The 13,791-nt window shown below is 37.7% G+C and overlaps 1 protein-coding gene across 3 annotated transcripts in view; it reads left to right on the top strand.

The window, feature by feature from the left end:
- Nucleotides 1–13,791, top strand: part of GABRA2 (gamma-aminobutyric acid type A receptor subunit alpha2) — a 156,681-nt gene that overhangs the window by 20,344 nt on the left and 122,546 nt on the right. The window lies entirely within an intron of this gene.

Genomic DNA, 13,791 nt, shown 5'->3' with positions numbered 1-13,791 from the left:
ATAAAAGGCCAGTTATTATCTCTGTGCCTCAGTTTCCAAAACAGGAATTAAGGGAACTCTTGTCAATGACCTGCAATGCCCCCCTTTCTTCTAGAATCTCTCCATCATTCTGTGACTCGTTTCAAGTCAAATAGAGTAGAAAATAAGGTTCTTGGAACAGACATCTGAAGCCAATTTTTTCTTCATTGTAGAAATAGAGAGACAGAGTATGGGCCTGAATACAAGCTAGCAGAATAAGGCTGCTAGGCTTCAAAAGTGTGGCCAGCTGAGAACAAGGGCTGCTGGGTCTTTCAACGGCTAGCAATTAGGAGTTTGTATAAAACTAGGTACTTGCAGGGCATGAAAATTCCAACTAAGAGCTTCTCTTAAAGCTGAGCAAGGTTGATTAGGAAGTGATTGGTACAAGTGAGGTAGTGATAAGTGTGCCAAATTTTGCCGGTGTTCTAAACATTGCTGGACACACTCTCTGAATATGATATAAACGGCCACATCTCTTCAAGCTCACTCTCTTTGTCTTCTCTACTCTGTTTACCATTGATCTGCTGGCTCTTGAAACTCACTCCTCTTTCCTAATTCTTCGTCTCTCCACCCTCTTCATCTCTTTCAGTCTTTGGTCCCTCTTTGTATTCTCTCTTTTTGAATGTGAGTTTTCTCCAAGAGTCAGCCCTGTTAACTCCTGCTGCTTTTCACTTTATGATTTTCCCACAAGAATTGCATTCAATTCCATAGACACAGATATTAACCTATATGTAGATTCTGTTTCATCCCAAGGCTGTTTTCTGACATAAATGTGCTTGTTATTGCCCAGATGAACTCTCTTTATGACCACTCACTACTTTCAGGATCAAGTTCAGATCATTTAATGCAGCAGTCTTTATTGTTTCTGGCCTCTGTTCACTTTTCTGGTCTCATCACTCACTGTTTGATGCCATCTTTCATGAAGTGGCTTAGATTCACTGACCTTGTTTCTGTTTTTGTTTTTTAATGCATTTCGCTTTCTGTAGCCCAACAAGCTGTTGAACCTACTGGGAATGCATTTTTCTTTCTTCAGGTTCCAGCTTAGATGTCTTACTTTCTACTATTGTTATGTGACTGCCATCCCCTCACACACATACATCTCTGTTGAACAAATCATCCATTACTATACTTGGCATCATATCAACATACTCTTTGTAACTCTGCATTTGACCTAGTAGAATCTAAGTTCTCTTGTCTGTTGTTCTAGCCTGGTGCTAAGTGTGGCACTTCTAGAAGGTAGACAGTAATCATAATATTTGTTGAGTAGTTGAACAGACTAGTGATGATCTGTGTCCTTTCATATGTTCCTCAAACTTCTGAAAACTGAATTCATAATTTTTCCAACTGAAACTGCTTTTTTTTCCCCCTGTGGTTCTCTTGCATGGTTATTGGTAATCCACATTTGTCAAGCTATGAAAGCTAAAAATCAGAATGATTTTTCAAATTCTCTTTACTCTCTTTCAGTCTCTGTCTGCTGTCTGCAAATATATAAATACCAACCCGATTGCTTAGCTTGATTTTGTTTTTAAAGAAATAATTAGCTTAAAAGCTTTAAAAATCATGACATTTCTAATAAAATCATGGATTTCTTTCTTTCAAAATGGCAGATTTGCTGATCTTAGGCCAAAATACCTGATGTCCAGAAATAGAAATTGAGTTGAAGACAATATTGAAACTAAGTAGCAACTTCCCCTGTTAGAGGAGGTGTGTCTTCTACACTTATTAATAGCCAGAAACCTCATTCAGCTCATGTCACTCAGTCGTATTACCTGCCTGGCAAGTAAATGATGTGCTGTCTTCTAAAAAACACTTGAGTATATAAACCTAGCTTTATCCAATTCTCTGTATTGGTAGATTTTTACTTTTTAACTAGATTTGATTATGTGATTCTTTTGCTTAACTTTAGGGCTTTAGGGCTTCCCTGATAGCTCAGGTGGTAAAGAATCTGCCTGCAATGCAGGAGACCCTGGTTTAATTCCTGGGTTGGAAAGATCAGCTGGAGAAGGGATAGACAACCCACTCCAGTATTCTTGGGCTTTCCTTGTGGCTCAGCTGGTAAAGAATCCACCTTTAATGCAGAAGACCTGAGTTTGATCTCTGGGTTGGGAAGATCCCCTGGAGAAGGGAAAAGCTACCCACTCTAGTATTCTGACCTAGAGAATTCCATGGACTATAGTCCATCCATGGGATCGCAAAGAGTCGGGCACAACTGAGCCACTTTCACTTTGCTTAACATTCTTCAGTGGCTTTCGGTTTTTCCCCACTTCCCAGAATATAAACTCCAGTATGAATAACATAGCTTCTGGAAACCAGAACAAGAGGACCAAAACTCTAATGCTTCTCTTGGGCAGAGCAGGTAAAAGAATGGGTTAGCATCATAACAACTGAAGAACTGAATTGTCACTTGTTTAAAAAGGGTTGAGTTTCGTATGATTATTGCTATAGAAGTGTTTGTGATTAGAGCTGCTGGATACTCCAGTTATTTTTAACAAGTTGTTGGAAATACCAATTTCTGTGGGATGTTTTTTCATTTTAAAGACCGATCAATTTTAATTCTAATTAAAGCAAAACCTTGTGTAACTCAAACAATGCGCACTTGAATATTATTATTAATAGTTCTCAGGCCCTGATCCTAAACCAAGATTTCTCATGAAGGGTCTGAAGGAATCAGTTTGGAGAATTTGTTAAATGCAAATTTATAAAATCTTCAAAAACTCAGTGAATTTTGGTTTGAGCCTAGACATCTGCATTTCATCAACAGTTCTTGATTCTGATTCAAGTGGTCCAAATGCTGGACTAAGTTATCTGTCTTTAGGTTTCTAGTCTTCCTGTTTTCTTTCATAGGACTTTACCTGAAACTTTTTAGTTAAAGAGGGAAAATGAATGTGTGTAGTAAGACTGGTCCATCACCAGAGGAGTCTGGCTAGCATATTCCTTAATAACTTTGAAGAGGGCTTTTGTGTATCACTGTTCTGAGCTGGCTCTCAGTTTACAGTGTCAGAGTTCTTTTTTTATTAGGTGTATCAATCTGAATTAACCAGCTTATGCTGCAGTAACAGCTCTCAACTCAAAGCATGTTTTGTTTCTCTCTTATTTATCTTGTTCATGACCCAGTGCTGTCCACTGAGGGGGACAGGTATGTAGAGATTAGGCTGTCCTACTTTATTCTCCCTTAGGTTCTTTAGGCTGAGGGACCTACATCATCTAAAATACTACTTGTCACTGTGTCAGGGAAAAGATGTGACCAGGAGCAAATTGTCACTTAAAGTTTCTGCCTAGATTTTACACAAAATCACATCTCAATTCTTTGCTCAAAGGAAAGCATACAGACATGCTTAACTTCATGGGGTCAGAGATATACAACTCTAACAATTAATTAGAAACAGAAGAATTGGATATATTTGGCAGCTTAATGACACTATTCTTAAGGAGAAGTACCCATTTCTTAGATGTCACTCATCTTTAGTAGTGACAGATGATATGTACCACTTGGTGATACAGGTCATATTTGATTTTAAGATATAATTCAGGAGCTATGTTTTGTGGTTAACATGCTTAGCATGTTTATGAGTTAACTGCTATGCTGGTTTGACAAATTGACTTGATATACCTTCGAAACCTTCTTCCCCAACTCCCAGTGATAAAGAGGTTTGCTGTTTGGGCTGGAAAGCCAGAGCTTGAATTGCAGGGATTTAAAAGGAGGTCATCTTTGAAGTGTTAGCCTGCAATCTCAAATCTCTGTGCCAGGGAGAGTGGAATTAAATGGATGAGGAGCAGAGGCCTTGTCTTTCAAGTTTGCTACTATGTCCTCAGTGCCTGGCAGCACACCTGGAGTTCACTATTTGTCAACTGACTGTGTATATGAATCCAATGCTCATATACATACAAATACATAGACACATCAATACTTTGGGTAGCTCCTTATTTTGGGTTCTGGTATACATTTTAGGCATTTAACAATGAGTTTTATCTTTAAATGTCATTAATTTTGACCTCCAGCATTCCTTAAAATGGGTCACTCTTCTCAGAAAAAATATTGATTGATATATAGGTTCAATTGCTGTGCTCGACCTTAAATTCAATAACACATAGAATTACAGCTATCAGGATGAGCTTGGATTTAATATAGTGGAAAGGGCTAATTCAGTGGCCTTTGCTGTTGCTGAATTGGGGGGACTGTATGTGGCATGATTGTGAACCAAGGTTCTGTTGTCTGTAGGGCATTCAGCACTGAATTATAACCCCAAAATGAGAACACTTGATGAGCCAGTGATAGAAGCAAAAACAAAGCTACAAAAATATATTTCATAGGGAGGGGGCCTCAGGATGGGGAACAAATGTACACCTATGGCTGATTCATGTCAATGTATGGCAAAACCACTACAATATTGTTATTAGCCTCCAATTAAAATAAATAAAATTTTAAAAAGATAATATATATATATATATTTCATAAGCCTGAGTAGCATAAATATAAATATTTTTCTGTGTTGAGATTGGGTTTCCCTGGTGCCTCAGACGGTTAAGAATTTGCCCACAATGCAGGAGACCCAGGTTTGTTACCTCGGTCAAGAATATCCCTTGGAGAAGGGAATGGCAACCCATGACAGTATTCTTGCCTGGAGAATTCCATGGACAGAGTAACCTGGCAGGCTACAGTCCATGGGGTCGCAAAGAGCTGAACACGACTGAGCAACTGACCCTTTCTTTATGTTGAGATTATGTGAAACCATCATTAGTTTCATTTGGATGGTTTAAAATGTTCAGTTGTCTTGCAGAGACTATCTAATAACATTATAACATGATCCTGATTGTGATGAATCAATAATAATAATATCTAGCATGTTCTGAGTACCAGGTAATATGCTAAGCAGCTTACCTATGATTTAATACTCATTATTAGTCCCACAGGTATTAATTTGATGATCTCCACTTTTTTCTCTCATTATGAAAAGGAGAGCCAGAGACCAATTATTTGCCCTTCATCACATGATTATTTTGTGATAGAATGTGCATTCTGACCAATGAATGTTTCTCCAGAACCTTTATCTGATAAATCAGGAATCAAGAACCCCAAAACCAAGAGAGGCAGTGAGTTCCAATGAAAACATCTCTGCTCTGGGGGCCAAGTTTAAATGCCTCTGGAAGGTGAGGGGTGGTTGGCAATCCCACACATTTATTTGATTAGGGGAGTCTCATTATCATATTTCTTGGACAACCTTGACTTTGACATATACCTTGGATTGGATCTGGGTTCAGATACAAAAGGACAGAAAGGACATTGATTATATAATCAACGTACAATCTCTTAGGATATTGGTGAATTGAAGCCAGAAGCTTTGGCTCTCTGCTGGGGTTTACCCCTTACTTGATGTTAATCACAGCTTTTGCTTTTATTATGCTAAAAAATAACTAAAGAAAGTGACAGAAGAAGACCATGTGATTTAGATAAATCATTTCAGCATTGCTTGATACATAATAAATTGGCACTTAGATTATTTGTGGAATTAATAATGCAGTGATGCAATCAGTCATATAAATTTCAGCTTTGAAAAACGCGAGAACCCTTTCTCCTAGATGTACTTTCCTTTTCATCTTTTGGCCCATGTTAATTTTACCAGGCAGTATAGTGTATCCACACAGTCAAAGGCTTTGGCATAGTCAATAAAGCAGAAATAGATGTTTTTCTGGAACTCTCTTGCTTTTTCCATGATCCAGAGGATGTCGGCAATTTAATCTCTGGTTCCTCTGCCTTTTCTAAAACCGGCTTGAACATCTGGAAGTTCACGGTTTACATATTGCTGAAGCCTGGCTTGGAGAATTTTGAGCGTGACTTTACTAGCATGTGAGATGAGTGCAATTGTGCGGTAGTTTGAGCATTCTTTGGCATTGCCTTTCTTGGAGATCAGTCCTGGGTGTTCATTGGAAGGACTGATGCTGAAGCTGAAACTCCAATACTTTGGCCACCTCATGCGAAGAGTTGACTCACTGGAAAAGACTCTGATGCTGGGAGGGACTGGGAGCAGGAGGAGAAGGGGACGACAGAGAATGAGATGGCTGGATGGCATCACCGACTTGATGGACATGAGTTTGAGTGAACTCTGGGAGTTGGTGATGGACAGGGAGGCCTGGCATCCTGTGATTCATGGGGTCGCAAAGAGTGGGACATGACTGAGCGACTGAACTGAACTGAACTGAAATAGTGTATCCAGGGCTTCCCAGGTGACGCTAGTGATAAAGAACCTGCCTGCCAATGCAGGAGACAGAAGAGATGCCAATTTGATCCGTGGGTTTGGAAGATCACCTGGACTAGGGCATGGCAACCCACTCCAGTATTACTCTTGCCTGGAGAATCTCGTGAACAGAGGAACCTGTCAGGCTATGGTCCATAAGTTCTCAAAGAGTCAGACATGATTGAAGCAACTTATCAAGTCTGATAAGCCTAGGTTTGTATTCTGGTCTGAAAAATCTATGGTGTTTGTACATACTAGTTACCTTCTCTGAGCCTCAGTTTCTGCATAGGTAAAATAGGTATAAAATAACCAACACTCCTAAGAATGTTAAAAAGATCAAAGGAAATTGTGTGTGCAATGTTCCCATATAAGTATGTGTCATAGGGCAGCCAACTTCCCTGCTCCCTTTTGATTCTTGCAAATATGTTATAATGTGGAGATTTGCTTACAGTTTAGGAAATAATGAATTTAAATGGGAGATCCTTTAAAAACAAGAAATGAGTAGTAATTTTTTTCCAACAGAATTCATGGAATTGGGTGATCTTTAACTACTTACCCTAGGTTAGCTATGATTAAACTTCTCCTTTTGAGGGGTGCCTTTCCAGCTTGTTGCAGAAGTTTGTCATAATCTGCGAATGGCATGATATTCTTTGTCACACATTGGAATTACATTAAAGCTAGCTTTCAAGCTTACATATGAGGAAGTATAAAACACAACAAGGGAATACAGTGTTTCTGAGAAGCCATGAGTAGACAAATTAACTATAGTCTACTTTCTTGTGACTTTTCTTTGGAAATTCACACTCCCATAAATATGTTGCATCTCCTGGGTGTAGATGTAGTTAAACGTTAATGGTATAACAGCTTAAGGGATTTCTATTAGGCTTCAAATCATAATTGCATATGATTTCTTCAAACCTTAAAAAAGATAACTTTTAAATGATTGGAAGTGTTATACAATAGACAATTTTTAAGACTTGTTAACACAACTACTGTGGGAGACAATTCTAAAATAGTCCCCACAATTCCTGCTGCCTGTTTTATAAGTCCTTTGTAATCCTGGGGACTATGAAGGCAACAACCCCATCATTAAGTTTTGTTATATGGCATTTTGCTTTAATAAAGGGAAGCTATCTGGGAGGGCCTGACATAATCATGTTGTTGTTGTTCAGTTGCTCAGTCATTTCTGACTCTTTGCAAACCCATGGACTGCAGCACATCAGGCTTCCCCGTCTTTCACCATCTCCTGGAGCTTGTTCCAATTCATATCCAGTGAGTCAGTGATGCTATTTAACAATCTCATCCTTGAATGTAATCATATGAGCCCTTTAATCCGGTTCCAGAGGTCAGAGATGGAGAAGTCGGAGCGATTTGAAATACAAAAGGAATTTGATGTGAAGGAGATTCTTCACGGCTGGAAAGGGTCATGCAGCAAGGAATGTTGACAGCCTCTAGGAGATGAGGCATGGCAGCCAGCAGGAAATGGGGACCTTTATTTTACAGCTGCAAAGAACTGAATTTGGTGAAAAGTTTGAATGAGTGTGGAAGCTGATCCTTCCTCAGTCTCCGGAAGGAATACCCTAAACAGAGAATCTAACTGTGCCAAACTGGATTTGCTAAATAGATGTTGCTTCAAGTTCTGAAGTTTGTAATAGTTTGTTCCATGCATGTGTACTGCTTCAGTAGTGTCAGACTCTGTGACCCTGAAATGTAGCCCACCAGTCTCCTCTGTCCATGGGATTCTCCAGGCAAGAATATTGGAGTGGGTTGCCATGCCCTTCTCCAAGGGATAGTCCTAACCCAGGGATGGAACTCAGGTCTCCAGCAATGCAGGTGGATTCTTTACCATCTGCCACCAGGAAAACTGATAAAACTAATACAATTGCTATTATTAATTTAAAATGTACTGTTTTTTTTTTTTTTTTTTTTAGTGTTTAGCCTGTGCCAAGCACAGTACACATTCCAGACATGATTTCATTTAATTCTTATAGGAACATAGTCAGATGAGCATTCTGAGCCCATCTGTAAGAAAAACTGCAGCATGTACAATTTATGACTTATCCACAGGGTCACAAAATTGTTAAGAGTATAACTCAAATTTGAACTTAGATTTCTCTATGTTTTGGCATCTTGTGTGCTCAGTTATTTCTGACTCTTTGTAACAGTGGGCTGTAGCCCACCAGGCTCCTCTGTCCATGGAATTTTCTAGGCAAGAATACTGGAGCAGTTTGCCATTCCTCATCCAGGGGATCTTCTTGACCCGGGGATCAAACCTTTGTCTCTTGTTTCTCCTGCATCGGCAGGCAGATTCTTTACCACTGCACCACCTGGGTAACATCTTACATGTCCCTTAATTGTGTAGGCATGAACATTTCATGGAGCTGATAACAGGCCATCTACAGGATAAGATATGCCATTGATGTGACACTTGATCTACAAAATATTTTATTTATGAGCCCTTGGCAAGAGATAAAGAAATTTCATTTTAGTTTTTATATGACAAGATTACCGGCTGTGGGTATTGTAATTTTAAACCATTGTACGTGAATGCATTTTTCCATTTGTCCTGGAAAAGTTGAGTTATTTCCAAGATGTATTTTAAATGTCAGGTATGGGCTCAAAATTGTCATTAATACAAATTAAATTATATTTTCTAAAATTAATGACTTTTAAAGTACATTATTGATAGCTTCAAAATGTTTAATTTTATTTTTGTCACCCTTGCCTATATTGAATAGATGTCTTTTAAAACCATTTTAGGGTTGTTACTGTTCTTGTATCTTTATTAAATGTCTTTTGAAATATTCTCAGAATATTAACTTTATAGCTGAAAGGCTAAACTATTACACATTAGAAATTCTATATAATAAAGTTAATTTTATTCTTTAAGCCTTCCATCGCTAAATTGTTCTTTAAATTAGTTTTATATCATTATATATTCTCAAGTAGGCCATTATCTTGTCATATTTTTTAGTAAGTATTAGTGTGTTTCTGCCTCTCTTCTCTCTGATGACCTCTTTTCTTTCTCCTTTAATGTGTGGAGCTATTTCTTGCTTACATTTTCATTCCTTATAGCGGTCTCATCTTTTTCCAGGTTCATCTGGCCTTGTGTGTACATGTTTCTAAAGTCTTTTCTTAGTTTAGAGACCTCTGCAGGTATGCCTATCTCCTGGCTGTCCACTAATGCTTACTGATTAGCTGTTTCCACTAATCCTTTTTTTTTTTTTTTTTCAATTGAAACTTGGGGCTTCCCTGGTGGTTCAGACGATAAAGAATCTACCTGCAGTACAGGAGACCCAGGTTTAATTCTTGGATCAGGAAGATCTCCTGGAGAAGGGAATAGCTACCTGTTCCAGTATTCTTGCTTGGAGAATTCCATGCACAGAGGAGTTTGGTGGCTACAGTCCATGTAGTTGAAAAGAATCAGACATGAGTGAGCGACTAACACTTTTACTCATTTAACATGTTTAGTTTACAACATTGTGTTAGTTTCAAGTATACAGCACATTTATTCAGTTTTACATTCAGTTATATATCCATATGTACGCATGCATATATATAGAGAGAAATCTTCTTCAGATTCTTTTCCATTGTAGGATATTATAGGATGTTGAGTATAGTTCCCTGTGCTATACAGTAGGTCCTTGTTTACCCGTTTTATATGTATAGTAATATATAGAGAGAACTAATGCTTAATATTCCCCCTGCCACTTATCTTCTCTCTGACTTGTTGAAATACTTTATTCTTTCATTCCCTACATTCGTTATCCATCCTTTATCATCTCTCTTATTTATTGCAGCTTTATTCATTTTCAAAAACATCTGTTCTGGGATATGTCTTGTAGGTAATGGAAATATAAATTGTTAGACAAGATGAAGTGAGAGGAGAAAAATAAGGGATGTCTCGAAGGTTTTTGACGTAGGCAAATGGGTACAAACTGCTTAATTTTGCTTAAATAGGGAAGATCTGAATGGCTGTGCTTTCTGTACGTGTCTTCGCTTCCTGAGTAGATCATTAATTTCTTGAAAATCAGGAACTAAGTCATAACTGTTTAATCTGCACATCACTTAATAGAATCCTGCAGAGAGTATCAGTCAGCAAATGCTTAGTAATTGAATAAACCATTTTAACTTTATCATCGTTTATCCTTTTGCAAACCATTGCTTTACTGCATGTAAGTCTGCTAAGACTTTAATTTCTCTTCTCTTAATAATGACTCTTAAGTGTCTGTAAGCAGACAGTTACAATCATTAAAATTTTAGAAACATTTCCAATACTTTGTAGCTTTTTATGGTTTTGTTACAATGATTTCATCTACATATTTTAAAACTTGGTTCTATTTCCAGACTATGCTTTTCTTGTTGGATGGAATGTAAGTGAACCTGTACCATGCACAATAGTGTTTTGTTTTTTATCTTAAGTTTCTTTTTTCAAGCTTTAAGGAGTGTTGTCTTTATTACTTTTGGAGTTCCTGAACGAATCAAGAGCCCAAGGAACCAGAAGACATTTTATTTAGTTTCACTGCTCCCAGAACTAGGAGGACAGTAGGGAATCTTCTTTCACCGGTAGATGTTCTTCTTTCTGTCCCTCTAATTTTAGGGATGGGAGTGGAGCTCCCACTGCTCCTATAAATCTAACAGGCTCTCATTTATCATATCATTTTATTAATATAATATCAAAATAAAAATCACTATGTGAGGTGTCTTTCCATGTTTAAAGTAATTATTTTTGAAAAAAAATAGAATTCTGAACAATGACAGAATTTACCAAAACTTTAAAAAAACTGCTATTGTTGTTTAGTTGCTAAGCTGTGTCCAGTTGTTTGCGATCCCATGGACTGTATGGAAATTCCCAGGAAAGAATACTGGAGTGGGTTGACATTTCCTTCTCCAGGGGACCTTCCTGACCCAGGGATCCAGTCCATATCTCCTGCATTGAAGATGGATTTTTTAACTGCTGAGCTACTTTAAAAATTTTGTTGTTCTTGTTGTTTAGTTGCTAAGTCATGTACAACTCTTTGCAAGCCCATGACCGCAACCTTCCTGGTTTCCCTGCCCTTCACTGTCTCCTGGAGTTCGTTCAAATTCATGTCCCTCTCATCCAGTGCCATCCCCTTCTCCTCTTTCCTCCAATCTTTCCCAGCATCAGGGTCTTTTCCAATGAGTCAGCTCTTTGCATCATGTGGCCAAAGTATTGGAGCTTCAGCATCGGACCTTCCAATGAAGGACTGATTTCCTTTAGGATTGACTAGTTTGATCTCCTTGCAGCCCAAGGGACTCTCAAGAGCCTTCTCCAGCACTATGATTCGAAAGCATCAGTTCTTCGGCACTCAACCTTCTTTATGGTTCAGCTCTCACATCTGTTCATTACTACTGAAAAAACCATAGCTTTGACTATATGGACCTTTGTCAGCAAAGTGATGTCTTTGATTTTTAATACACTGTCTAGGTTTGTCTTAGCTTTTCTTCCAAGGAGCAAGCGTCTTTTAATTTCATGGCTGTACTTACTGTCGGCAGTGAATTTGGAGCACAAGATAATAAAATCTGTCGCTGCTTCCACTTTTTTCCTCTGGTGTGTTAAAAATATATTAGAAACAGGCAGTTGTAGATGTGTTGTTTCAGCAACACATTACTGAGTAAAGAAAGATATGACACATTTCAATCATCTGCTAATATTTGATGGTCCCGACAGTGTCTTTTCTAGGATCCTCCATTGATTGTCACGAGTATCATGTGTCCACAATTGATGGTGGGCCCTAAATTTTCAAAGAATGTTAAGTCTCACTAAAATTTAGTTTGAGATTATCTTTTTAAATTTAGAGTAAGTGATTTGCATTAGATTTTACAAGAGAAGTAGAGAGAGTGTGCCAGAAAATGTCAAGCCCCATAAGGATTTTTGTTTTGGAAATGTCTATGTAAATTTTCAAAGAGTGGCTTTTATTAGATTTTACAACATAAATGGGCAATTTTTGGTCAACTTTTGCAAACCAGTGTTTGATAGACTTTGGGCCAGGAAGAAAATAATTTAGTCAATACCTTTACTACTTATTTTCTTTATGACCTATGTACACTATAATATTTAAGCTTCTGTTTTGAAGTGAAGACAGAATTGCAGATCATCACATTTGTAAATAACAAGCATGTGTTTTGATAGCTGAATAAATGTATTAAGATAAGGAGCTATGTTTGATAGTTATCCATTATCTGTGAAAACAATTCATCAGTCCTTATGTAGAGAACATTAATGTGGCCATGAAAAACGGATCCTTCACAGATAGTTCAATAGGATTTCAAATGGACAATTCTAACAAGTAACCAAACTAATACATAAGATCCTCATAACTGGCCTGGCATGTAGATGAATGGAATCTGTTAGAAAAGTGTGTGAAGAGTTCCCTCTGAGTTGCTTTTCGATCACTTGTGTTGAAAACAGTGGTTTTGCATGGGCTTAGGGGCAGGAGTGTGCCAGTGTAGCCATTTCTATACTAGAACCAACCAAGCAAACATAATGTGCCTAGAATTACTAACTAGCTGATATGTGTAGCTGAGAAATGATTAGAATATTCTTAAAGAAATACCAATTCTTTTTTGTCAACACTCTTGCTGACTTCATAGATGCTTTTATTCATCAATGTCCTACTGCCACACAGAAGACCATGAGAAAATAATGTTTCCCATATTGCCTACCACAATCCAGTTAAAAGTACAATATGCAAAGGATATTTTACCTGAATGTTGCAAACAAAACATACACAAAAATGAAAGCCCTGTGCTTTCAAAGTCATAAAAATTCAATTCCCCCTGACACAGCATAGCACATTAAGTAACAGTATCCTCTAAGATGCTGAGTGTAGAGTTTGAGAGTAGAATTTAGAAATCAGAATTTACAGCGTATTTTCTTGTTATAATTGCCATTGCATCATTGGGCATCTTGAATGTAGCTCAGAGACAATCATAGAGAAAAAAGAATGGTATTAATATCAATATTTACTCAGTTTGAGTTGACATAATTCCCTAAATGCAGCAAAGACCACCATCATCATCACTATCACTTGGTGAGTGCTTACTATGCTCTGGGTACTACTCTAAGTACATCTTATATACCAACCCATTCAATCCTGATACTGACCTTATATTGTTGAACTCTTTTCAATTTTATAGAAGGAAATCTCCATGAGCACATTTTATTCGTGTGTGAGCACATTGTGTGTCCTCAGATCCTAGATTAGTACCTAGTACATAGTATATCATCATTGAATATTAGTTGGTTTCACAATTGAGGAAACTGAGGCACTGAGAGATTAAATAACTTGCCTAATATTATACAGAGAGAAAATGACAGAAGTCATATTCAGATCAAAGTCTTTAAACTTCACATAGCCCTAGTCAACTGAAACTCAACATTTTGGGTTAAAAAGCCTGTGTAAATTGCTTATCTTTAGCTGTTAAGAGTCTATGAGACTAGTAATAAGACTCCTTGATTCCCCTCATAAAGTCACAGAAAACCTGGACAAAGGAAGCAGATGAATGGAGATGAGAA

This window comes from Moschus berezovskii, chromosome 5 (genome assembly GCF_049115385.1).
Source record: "Moschus berezovskii isolate FMDL1 chromosome 5, NW_MosBer_1.0, whole genome shotgun sequence".
Lineage (NCBI taxonomy): Eukaryota > Metazoa > Chordata > Mammalia > Artiodactyla > Moschidae > Moschus > Moschus berezovskii.
This window is presented reverse-complemented; position numbering and strand designations above follow the sequence as displayed.